The sequence below is a fragment of the Chiloscyllium punctatum genome, chromosome 45, assembly GCF_047496795.1.
Source record: "Chiloscyllium punctatum isolate Juve2018m chromosome 45, sChiPun1.3, whole genome shotgun sequence".
NCBI lineage: Eukaryota > Metazoa > Chordata > Chondrichthyes > Orectolobiformes > Hemiscylliidae > Chiloscyllium > Chiloscyllium punctatum.
The window spans coordinates 58,226,490-58,247,365 of NC_092783.1; positions in this window are offsets into that span (position 1 = coordinate 58,226,490).

Here is a 20,876-nt window from a genome sequence, read left to right on the forward strand (position 1 = left end):
CACCCCCATAATTCCATATGCTGTTGGTAATCAGAAATCTATCGATCTTTAGTTTAAACACTCAAAGTCTGAGGTTCCACAACTCTCTGTGATAGAGAATTACAAAGGTTCACAACTCTGTTAGTAAATAATTTTCTCTCTGTCCCAGATCTAAGTGGCATTGTTCATTATTTTGAAAACTGTCCTTCCTGGTTCTCGACTCCATAATGAGGAGAAACATTTAACCTACATCAACACTGTCTTTCCCTTTAATCATTTTGCATGTTTCAATGAGATCACCTCTCATTTTTTTTGAGAATACAGGTGTATTTTGCACAATCACTCTGCATAGGGCATTGGGCCATCCTGAAACAAGGCTAGTGCACCTTCACTGCATTCTGTTTATGGCAATAATATCTTTCTTGAGAGAAGGAAACAAAAACTGCACATAATATTCTTGGGGAGGTCTAACCAAGCTCTTGTACAATTGAAGCAAAGCTTCATGGCTCCTGTTCTCAGATCCTCTATTTGTGAACCCTAAACATACCATTGGCCTTCCTAATAGCTTGGTGCAATGACATGTTAGTGTTGAGTGACTTATTGAAAAGGCTATCTAGATCCCTTTGTGCACCTACACTTGCCAACAGCTTACCATTTAAGAAATACTCAGCACAAGTGGTTCTCTGACCAAAATGGATAACTCACATTTTTCCACATTATATCCCATCTGCCATGTTCTTGTCCATTCACTAAACCTCCTGAAGCTGCTTTTACATCTCTTTCACAACATATGTTCCCACTTAGCTTTGGATCATCGACAAATTTAGAAATATCACATTTGGTCCCCAAATTATTGATTATATTTTGTGAACTCCTGGGACTGTTCACAATGACTGATCTTTGTGGTACCTTATGAGTCACATCCTGCCAATGTGAGAATGACCCATTTATTCCTACTGCTTGTTTTCTGTCTGTTAGCCAATCCTAATCCATGCCAATATGTTACCTTCTATACCTGTACTTTAACTTTTCTAACCAGCCTCCTGTGAGAAACTTTATCAAAAGCCTTCTGAAAATCTCAGTCTATTACTTCCTTTTGTTAGCTGACTAACAAAGTTAGTTGAATGAATTTTCTTTGAGGTTTTGCTCCTTGAAGGAATGTATCATTGCTCTAAGGGATGCAATAGCTCTTTAAAGACTGTCAATTGCCTGTGTATAGTCATGCCTTTTAATATATTTTCCAAATCCACCTCAGCCAATGTGTGCCTTATACTTTCATAAGTTTTCTTACTTAAATTTAGCACCTTTGCTTCAAAATGAATGACCTCACTTTCAAGCATAATGTAAAATTCTACCATAGTGTGGGCAGTCATCCCTAAAGGTTCTTTTGCAATAAAATTGTTAAATAGTATTTATTCATCATATAGTAATAGAGCTGAAATAGCATGATTCTTGCCCTAGAATGCCTTCCTTAACAAACTCCAGAAGCCCGTAATCCACAGTTAAAGTGTTGAATTGGTTTATCCATTCCACATGCAGAGTGAAGTCACCAATGATGACTGAGTTGTCCACAATGCATCCTTCTATCCTCTCCCAATTAATAACAACCACTACACTACCATGGTTACCTGGTGGCTTCCAATCAATGTCTGCTGTTTCTTAGCTGCACCCTCAGAAAGCAACACTGTCTACACATAATTCGTCCAATCTGAGACTCTCACTTACCAATGCACTGATCCCATTCATTATTATCAGTGCAATCCACCTCCTTTACCATCTTGTTTGTCCTTCCTAAAGATAAGGCATCCTTGAGTTTTTAGTTCCCAATGCAGCTATCTTTACCATCTACCTTATTGTGAATGTGGCATGCTTTCAGGTAGACTGTCCTTTTCTTTGTCTTTCAACATCATTCCTCTTTCAAAGTATTCTCAATGCTTATCTTTGTTTCTCCTATCTTCTAGTCACCCTAACATTTTTCGACTTCCTGTTCCCAGCTTGCTTCTTTCATGTTGCCCTTCAGGTGGGCATCCTCCCTGGTAAGTTCATTTAAACACACTCCAACAGCATGAACAAATCTCCCAGTGAGAATATCAATCCCAGCTCTCTTAAAGTGTAACCCACCCAGCTGGTACAGGTCCCCCCTACCCCAGAACCAGTCCTTATGTTTCATGGTACTCTCCCTCTTACACCGGTTCTCCAGTCAAATTTTCAATCAATCAATTCCCCTGTTCTTATTCTCACTAAACACGAAGCACTGGGAGTGATTCTGAGCTATCTGCTCTTAAGGTCCAGCATTTTAATTTCTTTCTGAACTCCTTGAAATCTGCGTTCAAGTCCTCATCCCTCTTCATAATATATTTCTGGTGTTATGGTTCAGGCCAGACCCTCTCAAGATATGTTAAGAAGATAGCCCAGTCTCTAACTTCTTATTTTAAAGGCAGATGTGTAGTGGATACTTCAGGTGTGATGCAGCTGGTCAAACCACTCGGTTTTAAGCAAAGCAGAATTGATTTAAACACTACAGCTGAAACATGAACAAAAGAAAACAGAATTTAGAATAACTTAACTATATGAAAAGTCAACCGACTCGATACCGCAACTTAACAAAGGAGCTGTTCCAATTCCCATCACATCCTATAAACATACCCCTTGGCAAAAGGAATATTCAAACACAGGTTCTTATAGGCAGGAAGGACTTCAGAGAGAGAAGCCATTCAAGAATCATCTGCTGAAGCTTAGAATATTTCTCTGGATTGCAATGGCTTCTCGCTGTTACAATTAAAAAGAGACTAGAAAAACCCTGAACTGGGAGAACTGGTCACTCCCCTGCCATTGATAAACTATACTCTTTCCCAGACATTTTGGCACCTCTGCCTTTACGACCTCTCTTAAAGAAAACCCAAGGACAAAATAACCTGGTTAAAGGGACAGCATTGTCACACTGGTAGCAATGTGGACCATAACTTGGAGCTGATCCCTCCCTCCCATGAAGGATGCCCTGCAGCCACTCTGTGGCATCCTTGACCCTGGCACCAAAGAAGCAACACATCCTCTTAGGGTCAGCTTTACTGACACAGAAACATCTGTCTGATCCCTGATATGGCACCCACAATCAATATTACCCTTCCAGTCTTCTTCCTCCTCCCCTGTATAGCTGAATTGCCTGTGGTATTATGCTGGAAGTGCCCTAAGAAACCCACCCTCACCAGTTTCCAAAGTAGTTGCTGACATTAATGTGTCTCAGAAAATGACAACTTTCAGTGGTCCCATCAATCCAGAATAAACTCTAGCTAATGGCTGTTCAGTTAATAATAGCCTTTGGAAATGTCAGAGATGGTTAGTGAGAGAAATGGTAAAAGGTGTTCCTTATGTAATTGAAGAGACTGAAGTGAAGCTAGGACTGAGATACCTTGCTGGAACACCATTGGCATCCTGGTAAAAGTTTGGGGAGTAGGCAGCACTTACCAGAAACTGAATTGAACGAGTCAATTAAGAGCAGATCAAGGATGTGAATTCTGGGAGTAACTCATTTTCTGACAACTCAGAATCAGACCGAATTTCTGAAAGTCCGGAATCTGTTGGAATACTCTCAATGTGCCTGGATAATCGTAGGTCCGAAACACACTTGAAGCTCAACTTTGTCCAGGTCAAAGCAGCTTACTTGATTGGCACCCCATCCACAATTTTAAAAATAAAATCACTCTTGCCTCCACCCAGGTAGTCCACTCTTGAAAGGTACCACCTTCAAGATCCACAGCAGCCACTCAAAGTGTCTTTGTCAGTATTTCCAATGTCACAAACTCTACCATCTAGAAAGGCTAAGGGCAGGAGGTGCATAGAAACACCATCACTTGTAAATTTCTCTCCAGGCCACTCCCATCAGTCTGACTTGGCACGGTGGCTCAGTGGTTAGCACTGCTACTTCATTGCACCAGGGTCCCAGGTTCAATTCCAGCCTTGGGTGACTGTGTGGAGTTTGCACATTCTCCCTGTGTCTGTGTGGGTTTCCTCTGGGTGCTCTGGTTTCCTCCCACAGTCCAAAGATGTGCAGATCAGGTGAATTGGCCATGTTAAATTGACCATAGTGTTAGTTGCATTAGTCAAAAGGAAATGGGTCTTGGTGGGTTACTTTTCAGAGTGTCGGTGTTGGGCTGAAGGGCCTGTTTCCACACTGTAGGGAATCTAATCTAATTATTTCTTGTTGCTCAGTCAAAATCCAAGAACTACCATTACTATAAACATACTTATACCACAAGGACTGCCTTCTCAAAGACACTTATGAATGAACAATAAGTGATGGCTTTGCCCATGACACCCACAACAGACGAACAAGTAAAAATATGTGCATGGTGTAGTTCCTCAACTGACTTAAGAATATTCAATGTTTACACTAAATCCTAAATGAAAAGTGCATCATTTCTCAGCCCAAACATTCCTCACTTTGATGAAAAGAAAAAGCAAGACAGAAATAAATATTGACTGTTTTAAACTTTATTCATTTCAACAGATGATCTCTCAAATAACCATAATTATATTAATGATGCAGTTAGTTGTTTAATTCTTTCAGAGATCAATAACATTTCTTTCAGGCTCATCATGACTGGTAAATGGGTCAATTTATATTTCTGTTCTTTAGCAGGATGAGTTTTAGAGTTCCATTATAGGAAATCAGTGCTGCTAAATGAAATATTTTCCCATCTTATTGCCCAATAGGAATGAGTCATGATAAAGTTGCATCAGATTGGTATCTTTGTGAGCTGACAGCTGGAGGCAGTGAAAATACACCATTATTTCACAGACATTCTCACTTTGTGTCGATATCAATAGTTCTGATTCAGGCTCTGGCTCTGAGTTCTCACTAACAAGGGACATTGGACACCTCCCATCCCTGTAATTGATGCTTGAGTGAGTGTCTGGAATATATAGCTTGTGTTTCCAATATATTTAGGTGATGTAGTTTACTGATATTGCTGTAGTGAGACAGAGTTTGACAACAGAAAATTTGTTCTCCATGTAGAATGTTTAGAGGATGCGGTTTTAAGATCTCTAAAATAGATCCCAAAAATTCACTTGTTATTTTTATTCCAAAACGGTGGAAGTTATGCAGTGTATTCCTCTTTATTTATTAATTTATTATTCTTCCGCTTAAATTGATTCTTTGGAATAAATACCAAGCCTTTTGTTGGCCATCATTATGCTTGAGTTCCTAGGGAGTGCTCTGTAGATCTGCCATCTTTGTGAGGCCAGTGGTTGCTTGCACCATTGTGTGTACATGCCCAGTACCTGACAACTGGAAAACTAAAGAGATGCCCAAGGTCTTCTCTGAGCTTCAGTTGAGTTTCAAGTTTCAATCCATCCTCCCTAGAGGGTAAGGCAGATCCAAGTTACTTTTAAAAATCCACTAACCTGTTTTTGGGGGGTCCTGGCAGCTACTGTAACCTGGACCCATCGTTCTCCATCAAAATATGAGGTCCACATAAATCCATCTGGACACTTCTTCTGTCTCAGTTTGCCAGCCTCCTGTGATACACTGTGTCTAGTCTAAACCAATGGAACAAGGAGGCAATACAGGGAGTCCTTGCCCTTGGCTCTGCCGTTATGGTTTTAAAAAGGATGAACAGAGGGCCCACCCTTCACAAGGCCGATTCCAACTCCAGTCAGTCAATTCCCAGGATGACCAAAATGCCCTTATTCATTGAATCATACAGTGCAGAACAGGCCATTTGGCCCAACGAGTCTGCACAGACAAAACTCCCACTAAAAAAGTGTGTTAATCCCAATTTCCTGCACTGGTCCCATATCCTTGAATGTTATGATATTTGAAGTACTCGTTTCTTTTTGGAAGAGATTTTAAGGTTTCTGATCTCCACTACCTTCCCAGGCAGGGTGTTCCAGATTCCCACCACCCACTGAGTGCAGACGTTTTTATTCCCAAATCCCCTCTGAGACTCTTGCTCCTTACCTTAATACTAGTTTCTCTTGTGACTGACCCCTCAACCATGGGGAACAGCTGCTCTTTATCCACCCCGTCCGTATCCCTCATTCTTTTACACCTCAATCAAACCCCTCCAGTCTTCTTATTTTACCACTGAATTCTGCAGCACTCTGGACACTGTTACAATGGGAGTGTTGCAGAACATTTTAAGAAATCCACCATCAATTGGCAGAGCTATAGTCTTGTTAATGGGATCTTCCTGCCACCTTTCCCTGCACTCCAACATGGCCACCCTTCAACAGTACAGTCAGTTCTGTTATGACGTGGTAGTTCTGTTCTCATGTAATCCCATGTTGTAAAAAAATTGCGTAATATCAGCACCATTTAAACTAATGGGGGTAGAATCGCTTTAAAACCAATACATGCTTTAAAATTTTGTGCTTTAGAAACAGTGTCCCCAATTCATCAATCACGTTATAACAAATTTGTGTTAATGAAATGTGCACTATAACAGAACAATCTGCTCTTAAGTGACTCCAAAGTTATTTTGGACATTGCAATATAAATGCAAGATTTTTCTCTTTCAAAATAAAGACCTAAATTCTTTAATCATAGATCCTGCACTGTACAGATGCCAGGAGAGACAGTTTGTAAACCACATACTTTAGAATACCATATACAAATTTTGTATTGACACAACTGATACCTTCTCTCATTTAATACTACTGACCCTCTTACTTTCCCCCATATGTCATGATGCCTGTGCCCTGTCAGTATCGCTCTCTAAAGGTTATATACATAGAGGATTTGGGCAAAAGCATTTGAACCTCCCAACCATAAAAGTTTATAAAAACATTGCTCTCTGTTTGTCACATCTAGGCCAATGGAGAATCAATATTTCTGAACTAATCAGTATACAGCCTGTGGGGTCAATGCAATCACAAAGACTGAAGAGAGTGAGCGCGTTTATGGTAAAAGAACAAAAAGAGACGGAAATTAGGAAAGAGGCACAATCCAGGAAGTGAAAGTGAATCTGGGAAAGTATATGACAGACCGGAAATATAAACAAGGAAGCTCTTGCCTGAGAAGAGGCAGGGCAGCATAAAATTTTAAATTGAAGCTGACCATGGGGTTGTGGGGGGTGGGGTTAAGACTATTTCAATCACAGAAGGAGAGCTTGGCAATAGGTCATTGTTGGGACATAGCAGCTCATTACACTGTATGAGCTGCTGCTCATGATTATTGTGCAAGGGATTCAGGACCTTGGAGTGAACCTGCGATGATGTCACAGAGCTGCACATCATCGAATATAAATAGTACTGTGTGGACATCATTAGAACTCTCTGGGAGACTCACATGAGCACAATGGCATGAACATACAAATAAGATTAATTAGTCATTATGTCAGAGCCAGGGATATCCGTGATTATCAGTATTTAGCATTAATGTATAATAAAGTTATTTTGAAGTCTAAGTCTGAAGATCATTTCTTGTCTGTATTTTCTCCTTGGCCAGTCTGTCTTGAACTCAAACTCAAATCACACGATAAAAGAGTGATGAAGGTTAATGCCACCAACCTCTAAGTATTGAAAACTAAAAGACTGCTTGGTACCATGTTGTAGAGAGAAAACACTTACCATTTTAACTAGAAAACAAGATTTAGTTTATTGTATGTTAGTGACTAATTACAGATTACATGAATATGATAGATAGTGTGACAGAGGCCTTGAGGACGATCAGATGGTGGATTCACTCCTTCAAGATCTTGAGCTGTTCAGCCAACAAATCCATAAGACAACAAGATAGTGGGCAGTGCTTATTGATTGATTTACTGTCATGTGTACTGAAGTACAGTGAAAAACTCTTATGAGCAGCAAGGGCAGATCATAGGTGAGCAGCACGGTGGCACAGTGGTTAGCACTGCTGCCTCACAGCACCAGAGACCCAGGTTCAATTCCTGCCTCCGGCGACTGACTGTGTTTGAGGTTTGCACCTTCTCCCCGTGTCTGCGTGGGTTTCCTCCGGGTGCTCCGGTTTCCTCCCACAGTCCAAAAATGTGCAGGTTAGGTGAATTGGCCATGCTAAATTGCCCGTAGTGGTAAATGTAGGGGAATGGGTATGGGTGGGTGCGCTTCGGTGGGTTGGTGTGGACTTGTTGGGCCGAAGGGCCTGTTTCACACTGTAAGTAATCTAATCTAATAACAAACAAGGATATACAGAACAAAAAGATTTAGACGGAGGCGTACAGTTAACATTGTACAGGGCGTACAGGAGAGATCAATGTTAGCAAGATCAGCATTATTTGAGGCTAGAGAGCCCATTCAATAGCCTAATGACTGGGAAGAAGCTGTCCCTGAACCCACTGGTGCATGTGTTCATGCTTCTGTTATCTTCTGTTTGATGGAAGAGGTTGTAGGAGAGCATTACCAGAGTGCAAAGGGTCTTTGTGACAGCCTTTCCATGGCAGTGAGTGGTGTAAATGGATGTAAGGTTGGCTCCTGTGACGGCCTGGGCTGTGCATACCACCATCTGTAGTTTCCTCTGACCCTGGGCAGAGCAGTTGCTATGCCAAGATGTTATGCACCTGGACAGTATGAATGATTGAATGTGTGTGTCTGCTGTCCTGCCCTGTAACATTGGGGAATCCTGCAAATTACCTTTCTCGTCAGATCTGTGTGTTCCAGTGTAGGATCTTCATCTAACTTCAGGCTACAGCTCAAAGTTTCTTTGAAATAATGTTTACCAACACACTGTACAGGATGGGAAGAATACAGAGCAGCATGCTTTGATGCATAGGGGAGGTAATGTCCTAGTGGTAATATAGCTGAACTGTTAATCCAGAAAACCCAAGTAATGTTCCTGAGGACCTGTGTTTGAAACCTGCCACAGATGGTGGTATTTGAATTTAATAAAAATCTGGAGTTGAGTCTAATAATGACCATGAATTCATTACCATCTGGTTCATTGATATCCTGCAGGGAAGGAATCTGTCATCTTTTCTTGGTCTGGCCTACATGTGACTCCAGACCCACATCGATGTGGTTGACTCTTAACTGTCCTCTGGCCAATTAGGGATGGGCTATAAATGTTGACCTGGCAAGCAATATCCTCATACTGTGAACGAATAACATTTTTTTCAAAAACCAAATATACAGATTCCAACCTTTCAGCAAATTACTGTCACATGACAACTGAGGTCACAGTTACATCACAGCTTACTTCAGAAGCTCATCTACATATTCATTAAACCCTATCTTGAGAGAGAGTGAGCTCCTTCCTCCTGGATTTCCAAATCAGGACAGAGGTACATTGTTGTATCATGTGATAACTACTGCAGTCTGATTTGTCATGTGATTCACAATATAGTTAATTATGTCTAAGTGGAGTGGCAAATGACTCATGGTACATTTGTTCAAACCAACTTTGAGGTTGATAATATAACTCAAAGTGTCCATTATAACTCCATATCACAGTTTGATATACAGTCAGATCATGTTTTGGCCCTAACTAGTGAAGAAAACATTACATACACCTATTATAAAAAAATAAATACTCCATGTCTGGCAAAGACCCTGCCTTTGGTTTCAATTATCAATCAAAGCACTTAAGATTGACTGTGATGGCTTATGAATATTATCAGAACTCTTTATGTTGCATTAGCACTTTGTAATTTGCTGTCAGCATTTTTTCCTTTCATTCATATGACTGAATAAACGTGACATTAGCATTTTGTGTATGCTTGTGTATTTTCCGACTTATAATTTATTTAAAGGCAGTTTTTAAAGAAATTATGTTATCCTGTTTTTACCAAAATTGACATAATTGCTGGGCATAAGAAAACATGTAAACAAATAAAAATATGAAAAAATAAACATAAAGATATAAAATTCTGGCAGGGCTGGACAGACTGGATGCAGGGAGGATTTATTTCCCCAGGCCTAGGGGGTGACAACAAAGGGTCACATTCTCACAACATGGGGTCAGCCATTTTAAACTGAGATGAAGAGAAACTTAAAGAATGGCGAACCTGTGGGATTCTCTATCACAGAAGGTTGTGAAGTCACTGAATATATTTAAGAAAGTAGCATATAGATATACAGAGGGTAAAGTTGTCAAAGGGTATGGGGAGAGAACAGGAGTTGAGGGAGAGTGGCAGCCATGTTGAATGACAGAGAGATCTTAATAGAATTAAAATTAGACTTATTCACGTGTAGTCAAGTTACAAAAGAAAGGACTGAGTGAAAAGTACAATTTTGCCAACACATGGCACCATCTTAGGTACAAATCTTTAAAAAAAGAGAAAATAAAGAAAAAAGTCACACTACATTACAGATTTACATAGTATAAGCTTGGAAAATAAGAAAAAAAGCTAAAAAGTTAGATACTATAGGCTTTCTATAAAGGCTTCCAAGTGGTCTGCCCGGGCTCCTCAGGCCCCTGTCTATTTTTGTATTGGGCCCATTGGCTGTCCCCATTCCGTAGACAGAATTCCCTACACCTACTCCAAGTTTCTGTTTCTAAAAATGATATTGTCCACATTCAGGAAGGGTAACCTTAGTTACCCTTCCTGACAATCATTCTTGCTGCTGTCAATAAATATATCTTTCACATTTTCCCTCTGAACTCCATTGCCCAGGTAAACCCAAGAAAAACTGAAAGAACCAGCCATCTAATACTTGTAGATAAAGATGAGAATGGTCCTAAGGGAAGAGTACTAAACCGGGCCAAGGCCAATTATATCAAAATTAGGCAGGTGCTTGGAAATATGGATTGGACACAGCTATATGAAGGGAAGTTCACATTTGAGATGTGGGAGGCTTTCAAAGATAGGTTAACGGCAATGCAGGATAGGCATGTCCTGTTGAAGGCAAAGGATAGGAAGGGCAAGATTTGTGAACCGTGGATGGCAGGAGAAATTGTGCGACTTGCCAAGAAGAAAAAGGAAGTGTACATTAGGTCCAGGCAGTTAAGAACAGAACGGGCCCTGGAGGAATATTGGAAGAGTAGGACAGGTATTAAATGAGGAATCAAGTGGGCTAAAAGGGGTCATGAGATAGCTTTAGCAAGCAGAATTGAGGAGAATCCCAAAGCATTTTATTTTTTTTATAAGAAGCAAGCAGGTAACTAGAGAAAGGATTGGTCCACTAAAGGATAATGAAGGAAGGCTGAGTGTCGAACCTAAGAGAATGGGTGAGATTCTGAATGATTACTTTGCATCAGTGTTTATTGAGGAGAGGCACATGATGAATCTTGAGATTAGAGGTAGAAGTTTGATTTGTCTGGATCACATCGACATAAGTAGGGAAGATGTGTTGGATAGGCTAGAGGATATTAAGGTGGACAAATCCCCAGGACCAGGTGGGATCTATCTCAAGTTGCTGAGGGAGCGAGAGGGGAAATAGCTGGGGCCATAATAGATATCTTTGTGGCATCCTTAAATACAGGTGAGATGCTGGAGGACTGGAAGTTTGCTCATGTTGTCCCCCCTGTACAAGAAGGGTATTTGGGATATTCCAGGTAACTACAGACCAATGAGCCTGACTCCAGTGGTGGGAAAGTTGCTGGAGAAGGTATTGAGGGATAGGATCTATTTATATTTAGAAAAGAATGGGCTTATCAGTGCTAGGCAACATGGTTTTATGCGGGGGAGATCGTGCCTTACCAACTTAATAGAGTTCTTCGAGGAAGTGACCAAATTGATAGATGAAGGAAGGGCTGTTGATGTCATATACATGGACTTTAGTAAGGCATTTGATAAGGTTCCCCATGGTAGACTAATGGAGAAAGTGAAGTCGCATGGTGTGAAGAGTGTTCTAGCTAGGTGGATAAAGAACTGGTTGAGCAACAGGAGATAGAGAGTAATAGTTGAAGGAAGTTTCTTGAATGGAGAAAGGTGACCAGTGGTGTTCCACAGGGGGTCAGTATTGGGGCCACTGTTGTTTGTAATATACATAAATGATGGGGAAGAGGGCACTGTTGGTATGATCAGCAAGTTTGCAGATGACACAAATATTGGTGGAGTAGCAGAAAGCATAAGGGACTGTCAAAGAATACAGGAGGATATAGATAGATTGGAGAGTTGGGCGGAAAAGTGGCAGATGGATTTCAATCCAGACAAATGTGAGGTGATGCATTTAGGCAAGACTAATTCTAGAGCGAATTATACAATGAATGGAAGAGCCTTGGGAAAAGTTCATAGGCAGAGAGATCTGGGAGTGCAGGTCCATTGTACCCTGAAGGTTGCTGCACAAGTGGATAGAGTGGACAGGTTATGGAGTATAAGAGCTGGCAAGTCATGTTAACATTGTACAAGACATTGGTTCGGCCGCATTTAGAATACTGTGTACAGTTCTGATCCTATATTACCAAAAGGATGTGGGCGCTTTGGAGAGGGTGCAGAGAAGGTTTACGAGGATGTTGTCTGATATGGAAGGTGTTAGCTATGAAGAGAGGTTGAGTAGCTTAGGATTGTTTTCATTAGAAAAAAGGAGATTGAGGGGGGACCTGATTGAGGTTTACAAAATCATGAAGGTATAGACAGGGTGGATAGAGACAAGCTTTTTCCCAGGGTGAGGGATTCAATAACAGGAGGTCACGCTTTCAAGGTGAGAGGTGGAAAGTTTAAGGGGGATGCGCGTGGCAAGTACTTCACACAGAGGGTGGTGGGCATCTGGAATGCGCTGCCAGCAGAGATGGTAGAGGCAGGCACAGTCGATTCATTTAGGATGCGTCTGGACAGATGCACGAATAGGTGGGGAGCAGAGGGATACAGATGTTTAGGACTGGACCGATAGGTTTAGACAGTACATTTGGACCGGCTCAGGCTTGGAGGGCCGAAGGGCCTGTTCCTGGGCTGTAAATTTTCTTTGTTCTTTGTTTTAACTGTGGATCCTGTAAATGAGAAGCAAAAACAGCAATTGCTGGAAAAGCTCAGCAGGCCAGGCACCATCTGAGGAGAGAAATCAGGTAACATTTCAGGTCGCGTAACTCTTCCTCTGAGAAAATATCTGCAGCTCATCTAATTCTTGTGTCATTGGCAAACCTAATAATCAGGCCACTTGCATCCCTGTCCCAATCATTTATACATATTACAAACAAATGGATCCCAGCACTGACCCTGTGGAACACCACTAGTCACAGATCTCCAGTCAGATAAACACCCTTCATCTGCAACTCTGTCTTTTATGACCAAACCAGTTCTGTGCCCATCTGATCAGCTGACCACGGATCCTTGTCCGTTAACCTATCCGCTAATTCCACGTGTTTGCACCTCCTGCTATAGTGACTTCACAATCCTCATCCAGAGCTATGAATTCACAATGGCTCATTGTGCAGGCTGCACCTGCAAAATCCTGAACTTCTATCCTGGACCTTCAGCTATTCCCAGTTAGTACCTCCATATGGAATCCTTTCCTTTTGTTCCTAACTTTACTGATATTGCTTTTTCTCACAAGTGGCCTTGTCATTTAGAACTTTTGTCACTTGGCTTTAACTCTGCCACCTTTTCAGGGTTTATCCAAAAGTTTAAATAAAAATAGAAAGTCAGCCATGATCCTATTGAATGGTGGAGCAGGCTTGAGGGGCTGAATGGTCTACTCCTGTTCCCATTTCTTATGGTCCCAAAACATTAGAGAAATTCAGCAGGTGGCAACATCTATGCAGAGAGAAACAGAGTTCTGAAGAAGAATCATATTGTAGTTGAAACATTAACTCTCGTTTCTCTCTCCACAGATGCTACCAGACCAGCTGAGTTTCTCCAGCACTTTCTGTTTTTATTTCAGATATCCAGTATCTGCTATAATTTGCTTTCTCCTCAGCATGACGATTTAGGGTCCTCCCTTAGCTCGGTTTTCAATCCTGGTCTAGTAGCAGTCTCTCCTGGTTTCTGAAACAAAAAACAGAAATTGCTGGAAAAGCTCAGCAATTTTGGCGGCGTTTGTGGGGAGAAATCAGAGTTAACATTTCAGGTCGAGTGACAGTTCCTCAGATCCTTTTTCTTCCTGGTTTCTGAAATGCTTTGGGATATTCTGTTCCATTTAATGATGCATTATACATGCTATATTTTAAGCCTGGCATGTCTTTGTTTTGAACTTTCAGCTGTTATTAATAAAGGCAGATGAATATTTGTCAGGTTCTCGTTGTAAGATCTTGGCTTTGACATTTGCATTCTCATTTGCGAGAATTTATAATATTCCACACTGGAACGGATTCCAGCCCAGAAAGACAAATCAATTGAAACTGAATGACAAGTTCAATTATGTCCACTTGTCCTTTAAGCAGAGCAACTGCTTTGTGCTGCAAACAAAAAGCCCCAGTAAAACCAGTAAATCTAACCAGAAATAACTTTGCACTTGAGTATATAAGCAGAGGCCAACTGTGACCACCTTGTGATTTACCAGAGGCACGTAACCAGCGAGCTGGGGTCTCACTGCAGGGTTCACTCTCACTCTGTCAGTCACCTTCACTCATCACTCAGCCTCTCTCAGCCACTTCCAACTAATCCCTCTCACTCACTCATTCCCCCTCACTGTCATCCTTACTCATTCACTCACTCAGCCTCAGGCACTCACTCACCCAGTCTTAGGCACTCACTCACCCAAACTCCACTCAGTCACTCACTCACCCTTATTCACTCACTCGTACACATTCACTGAGTCATTCACCCTGCCACCCTTCTCCCACCCTGCCCCCTGTAAAAACGCCATCCCAGATTTCCCAATTCCTTCGTCTCCGCCGCATCTGCTCCCAGGAGGACCAGTTCCAATACCGAACAACCCAGATGGCCTCCTTCTTCAAAGACCGCAATTTCCCCCCAGACATGGTCGATGATGCTCTCCACTGCATCTCCTCCACTTCCCGCTCCTCCGCCCTGGAGCCCCGCCCCTCCAATCACCACCAGACCAGAACCCCACTGGTCCTCACCTACCACCCCACCAACCTCCAGATACATCGTATCATCCGTCGTCATTTCCGCAATCTCCAAACAGACCCCACCATCAGGGATATATTTCCCTCCCCTCCCCTATCAGCGTTCCGAAAAGGCCACTCCCTCCGTGACTCCCTCGTCAGGTCCACACCCCCAACCAACCCAACCTCCACTCCCAGCACCTTCCCCTGCAACCGCAAGAAATGCTAAACTTGCGCCCACACCTCCCCCCTTACTTCCCTCCAAGGCCCCGAGGGATCCTTCCTATCCATCCCAAGTTCACCTGCACCTCCGCACACATCATTTACTGCATCCGCTGCACCCGATGTGGCCTCCTCTATATTGGGGAGAGAGGTCGCCTACTTGCAGAACATTTCAGAGAACACCTCTGGGACACCCGGACCAACCAACCCAACCACCCTGTGGCTCAACACTTCAACTCCCCTTCCCACTCCACCAAGTACATGCAGGTCCTTGGACTCCTCCATCACCAGACCATAGCAACACGACGGCTGGAGGAAGAGTGCCTCATCTTCTGCCTAGGAACCCTCCAACCACAAGGGAGGAACTCAGATTTCTCCAGTTTCCTCATTTCCCCTCCCCCCACCTTGTCTCAGTCTCAACCCTTGAACTCAGCACCACCTTCCTAACCTGCAATCTTCTTCCTGACCTCTCCGCCCCCACCCCCACTCCGGCCTATCACCCTCACCTTAATCTCCTTCCACCTATCGCATTTCCAACGCCCCTCCCCCAAGTCCCTCCTCCCTACTTTTTACCTTAGCCTGCTTGGCACACATTCCTCATTCCTGAAGAAGGGCTCATGCCCGAAACGTCGATTCTCCTGTTCCTTGGTTGCTGCCTGACTTGCTGCACTTTTCCAGCAACACATTTTCAGCTCTGATCTCCAGCATCTGCAGTCCTCACTTTCTCCTAGAGTAATTCACTCACACTCAGATTGTTGGTGTGTTAGGAAAAGGAAAGATCTCCAAGCAGTTCCTGGAATTATCCCATTGCGTCAGATTCCCTTTGGTCAATGATTTTATTCGTTGCCTATAGCCAGTTCCTGATCCATGTACTTTTACAGAATAGAATCCCTAGAGTTGAAACAGGCCCTCTGAAGAGTATCCCTCCCAATCCCATTCCCCTACCCCTGACTAAGGCATCTAACATACCCTTCCCTGAACACTATGGGCAATTTAGCATGGGCAATCCAACTAACCTGCACATCCTTGGACTGTGGGAGGAAACCAGAGCACACCCAGGAAACACAGACATGGGGAGAATGTGTAAACTCCACACAGACAGTTGCCCGAGGCTAGAATCGAACCTGGGTCCCTGGCACTGTGAGGCAGCAGTGCTAACCACTGAGCCACACTTTTTTTTCAGTTTGTAAACAAGTCTCTTGTGTACTTTATCAAATGGTCTTTTAGAGATCCAGGCACATGACACCAGATGGATTTGATTAGAGGTATAATTTCTTCAAAAGGAAACAGTGGTGTGGTAATTTTAGTGTGACGTACAATTGAAATGTGTTTGTCTCAAGTTATTCTCTTCACTCTTGAAGCGGCTACATTTGGAATAAACAGGTCAGTCATTTTTGCCAAAATCATAAAATTTAGGAGCAGAAGTAGGCCATTCAGCCCATCAAGTCTGCTTTGTGGCTGATCCGATAATCCTCAATTCCAATTTTCTGCCTTTTCCCCATAATTCTTGATTCCCTTACTGATTAAAAATCTGTTTATCTCAGTCTTGAGTATACTCAATGACCCAACCTCAACAGCTCTCTGCGGAAAAGAATTACACAGATTTCCTACCCTCTGAGAGAAAACTAATCCTCCTCATTTCTGTCTTAAATGTGTGACCCCTTACTCTATGCCATCTGGTCCTTGATTCTCCGACATGAGGAAGTAACGATTCTGCATATAACCTGTCAACCTCCCAATGAACCGTATATGCTTGACTAAGATCATCTGTCACTTTTCTAAACTACAGGCCCAACCTGCTCAACCTCTCCTCATAAGACAGAGTCCCTCCACGTTAGTGATCAATCTTGCAAACTCTTTCTGAACTGCCTTTCCTTAGGTAAAGGGTTCAAAACTGTTCACAACATTCTTAATTAGTGCCTTGTTTAGTTCTAGCAAAATCTCCCTACTTTTATAGAGAGAATGATGTGGAGGTGCCAGTGTTGGATTGGGGTAGACAAAGTTAAAAATCACACCCCAGGTTACAGTCCAACAGGTTTATTTGAAATACAAGCTTTCGGAGGGCTGCTTCCTTATTAGGTAGCTAGTGGGGCAGGATACATAGGACACATTGCATTTTTAAATAAACCTGTTGGACTGTAACCTGGTGTTGAGTGATTTTTCACTTTAAAGAGAAAAAGCAGAGTTATCGTTTCAGGTCTAGTCATCCTTCTTCAGTCCTTACCTAAAATATTAACTCTGCGTTTTCTCCCAAGAGGCTGCCAAACCTCCAGCAAATTTTGTTTCTGTTTCAGACTTTCAGCATACACAGTTCTTTGCCTCTTTTTCTCCCTACTTTTATACTAATTTCCTTTGAAATAAAGACCAACATTCATTTGCCTTCCTTATGATCTGCTGAACTCAGACGTTAGTATCTTTTCTGAGGACTCCTAAATCCTTCTTGTGCTGTATCTTTTTTGTGTATCTCTCCACGTAAATAATATTCAGCTCCTCTATTTTGAGATTACTTGGACAAAAGCTATCTCTTCCCAAGGCCTGTTTATTTTCCCAGTTGTTAGGTTCTTTTCATTCTGCTGCTTTTCCCATGTGTTTCTCACTATTGAGACCACGTAACAGAATTCAGTCAATACCAGATTTCTCTACATTGTATTGCACAGTTGTAACATTGCTAGTGTTGACTGCACTGAGTAAACAATGGTTTAGGAGCTGTCAATAGAGGAAGAAAGGTAAAGAAAAACATTTGAATTTTTATAGCATCTCAAAGAATTTTGTAGCCACTGGTGTCCAGTTAAAATGTAGTTGCTGTTGTAATGTGGGGAATGTGACAAACAATTTATGCATGGAGAGCTTCTACAAACAGCAATAAGATAATGATCAGATCAACTATTTCTGTGCTGTTAAATGAGCATTGAATATTGAGTTAAATGTTGTATTATCTTAAAAATATAGAAATACAGACTTTGCTTACATGTTCTGTTGGATTTAATAATCTGACATCAGCATTTCAACTCAGAGCAGGGAATTTTGTCTCTTGTCTCATCACCGTTCCTTCAATAACACCCCAAAAAACAAATTAACAGACCCTTCACCTCTGAGATTGATGAAATCTTGTTGGGGGTAGATTGTTTGCTGTGTTTACCTACAAAACTAAAAATCACAAAACACCAGGTCATCAACCACCTGATGAAGGAGCAGCGCGTTGAAAGCTAGTACTTCCAAATAAACATGTTGGATTATAACCTGGTGTTGTGTGATTTTTAAGTTTGTCCACCCCAGTCCAACACCGGCATCTCTGCATCATGGTTACCTACCAAACAACAGTGTCTATACTTTGAAGTTATTTGTGTGAACCAACCTTGTTTGTAACAAACATGACAAATTCTGACATAAATGCATGTCTTCTTTATTCACCAGAGTATGCCTGTGTATTATGATAAAGCTATGGTGAGCAGTCCAAAAGGCTGCTTTTCTGTAGCTGGAAAACCACAGGGAAGGAAAAAAATTGATGTTATTCTGAAGAGATACGGCATAGCACTAATTGAGTATTGGAATCTTAGTTTGTTGCCTAAGAAAGCAGAACAAGAAAAGGAACCTATTAATGGAGACAAGACCACAATCCATCCTACCCTTCACTCTAGCCCACTTGGAACATTCCCAGAGGAAAATGAATTCAATATCTTTGAGACTTTTGTCTTCTATAATCAATTTGGGTTGTTCCATGCTTTTATGGTTCTTAGTAGGACAAGAAGTAAAGTGTTCTTTAAAGTATTTCATCAGGTGGCACAGAAATTTTAATTTTAATTGGCAGAAATAAAACGCTACAGGAGCTGAAAACCCGAAACAAAAACAGTAAATGTTTGGGAATCTTAACAGGTCTGGTAAAATCTGTGGAGGAGAAATTGAATGAATGTTTAAGTCAACTATGACCCTTCTTTGGAAGAGAAGAGGGAGGTGGAAAAGTGATGGATTTTACACTTTAGCTCAAGGTGGAGAGGGGAGAGTGGAACAGAAGGGAGGTCAGGGAAGGTTAGGGAATGAGATTAAAGATCACTGGTGTCACAGAGCAAAGAGCAAAGGGAGTTGAAATGGTTTTGGAGAAGTGAGACAGATCCTGAGTAGGTGTTAATAGCAAATTACAGGCCGGCTGCACTGAAAGCAAACCCAAGAAAGCCAGAAAATGGGAGGGAAGTTGGAGGGGGTGGGGTGCGAGGTGGAGGAAAATAAAATGGAGGACAGATAGAATACAGAGTTGAATTTACTGTTGAGTCCAGAAGGTTGTGAAGTGCCTAAATAGAAAATTGGACACTCTTCCTCCAACAAACATTGGCCTTCAGGGCAACACTGCAACTGAGCAAGGACAGTAGGTTTTGTATCGAGCCTTTTTGAGAGTGTATCACATGTGAGGTAATAGATAGGCTGAAGTACATTGCAAAGTTGTAATACAATTGAGGGATTCTAATGAGGTTGTAAACTGCCAGAGTTTAGCTCGAGTTCAGTCAGATATGGCTCAAGAAAGCAGTGTGGGAATTAGTAATCTAACACTGGTGCAGTCAGAGATGCCCTTTGGAGTGTGAGGATAAGGCTTGTTGTCAGAGTAATAGAGAAGAGCTCTGAACTGTATCTGACCCAAATTATACAAAAGAGCCTTTCTCTGCTAAATTGATCAACTTTTCTTGAATCATTCCTGCCCTTACATAGGCCCATTGGTGTTGGTTAACAAGAGCAAAATGACACACCTTTGTTTGAATGCATTATCATTGAAAAGATGAAGTCCAGAAATATTTGCTGATCTTGTGTTCTTAAAAAGCTAAGAGAATTAATGTCAGAGAAATTAATAAATTTGTATTTTAGCCAAGGTTAGTATGAACCTGATTTTTCATTTGCTTTAAAAGATGAGGCACACTGTCAATGTTAAAGAGGAGGCAGCCTGGCTCATGGTTCTGTCTGTATTATATAGCATTTGGCAATGGAGAGCTTGCTGCTGTCATGGAGTATAAAAACAAAATGCATTGTCTCAGCAATATTAAGGAAGCTCTCTACTGCGATGATGAGGAGCATAGGAAAAACTGAGTTTGATTGGATCTGACTTACCATGCATATTAGCTGGCCTGGGAGAGCTGGGATGGGAAAGTTTAATTAACTCAATACTTTGATGAAACTTAGTGTTCAAAATAGAAGGCGACACAGTGACAATAAAAGGCTGGAGTTGTTAAATTGGAGTTCCTGGCTGAGCGAGCTATTGAGTAACTGAATTTTAGTTCAACCATAAGATATTTATTTCCCTATTTATTCACTGTCCAGAGATTTTGTTCAGCTTAACAACCTTAAGATTGCTAAAACCTCCAAACATATTTGACATTCTTGTTTATGAAGTGACAATCAGCTCTATCAGGAGATATTTGTAGTAAGTTTATTTTGTTTTTAAATGATCACATTAAATAGACAATTAGAATGAGATGAGGACTCTTATCTTTCTAATGCTTTTGTCACTCTTTAGAATATTGCTGTTACGTTGTCTGACATGATGATTACTGCCTCCTTGGTAGCATCCTTAGCTACTTTGGGCTAAATCTTAGGTTTTATTGGCTGATTGTGAGTTGTGTTGAGTTTTTTTGGAGGGATTTTTGTTGTGGGACCCAGTCGATTTTCTCACTATATCTTACTAAACTCACCTCGTTAACTACCCAACCTGTTTGTTGGTGCCCCTCATTTCGGATTCTAACCCCACCATAACACATACTACTCCCAGAATAACTTACATTCACTTGACATCCATTCAAAGGTTGACATCCCTGCTGCCCAAGGGACGTGTGAAAAGCTACTGTGTAGCTGG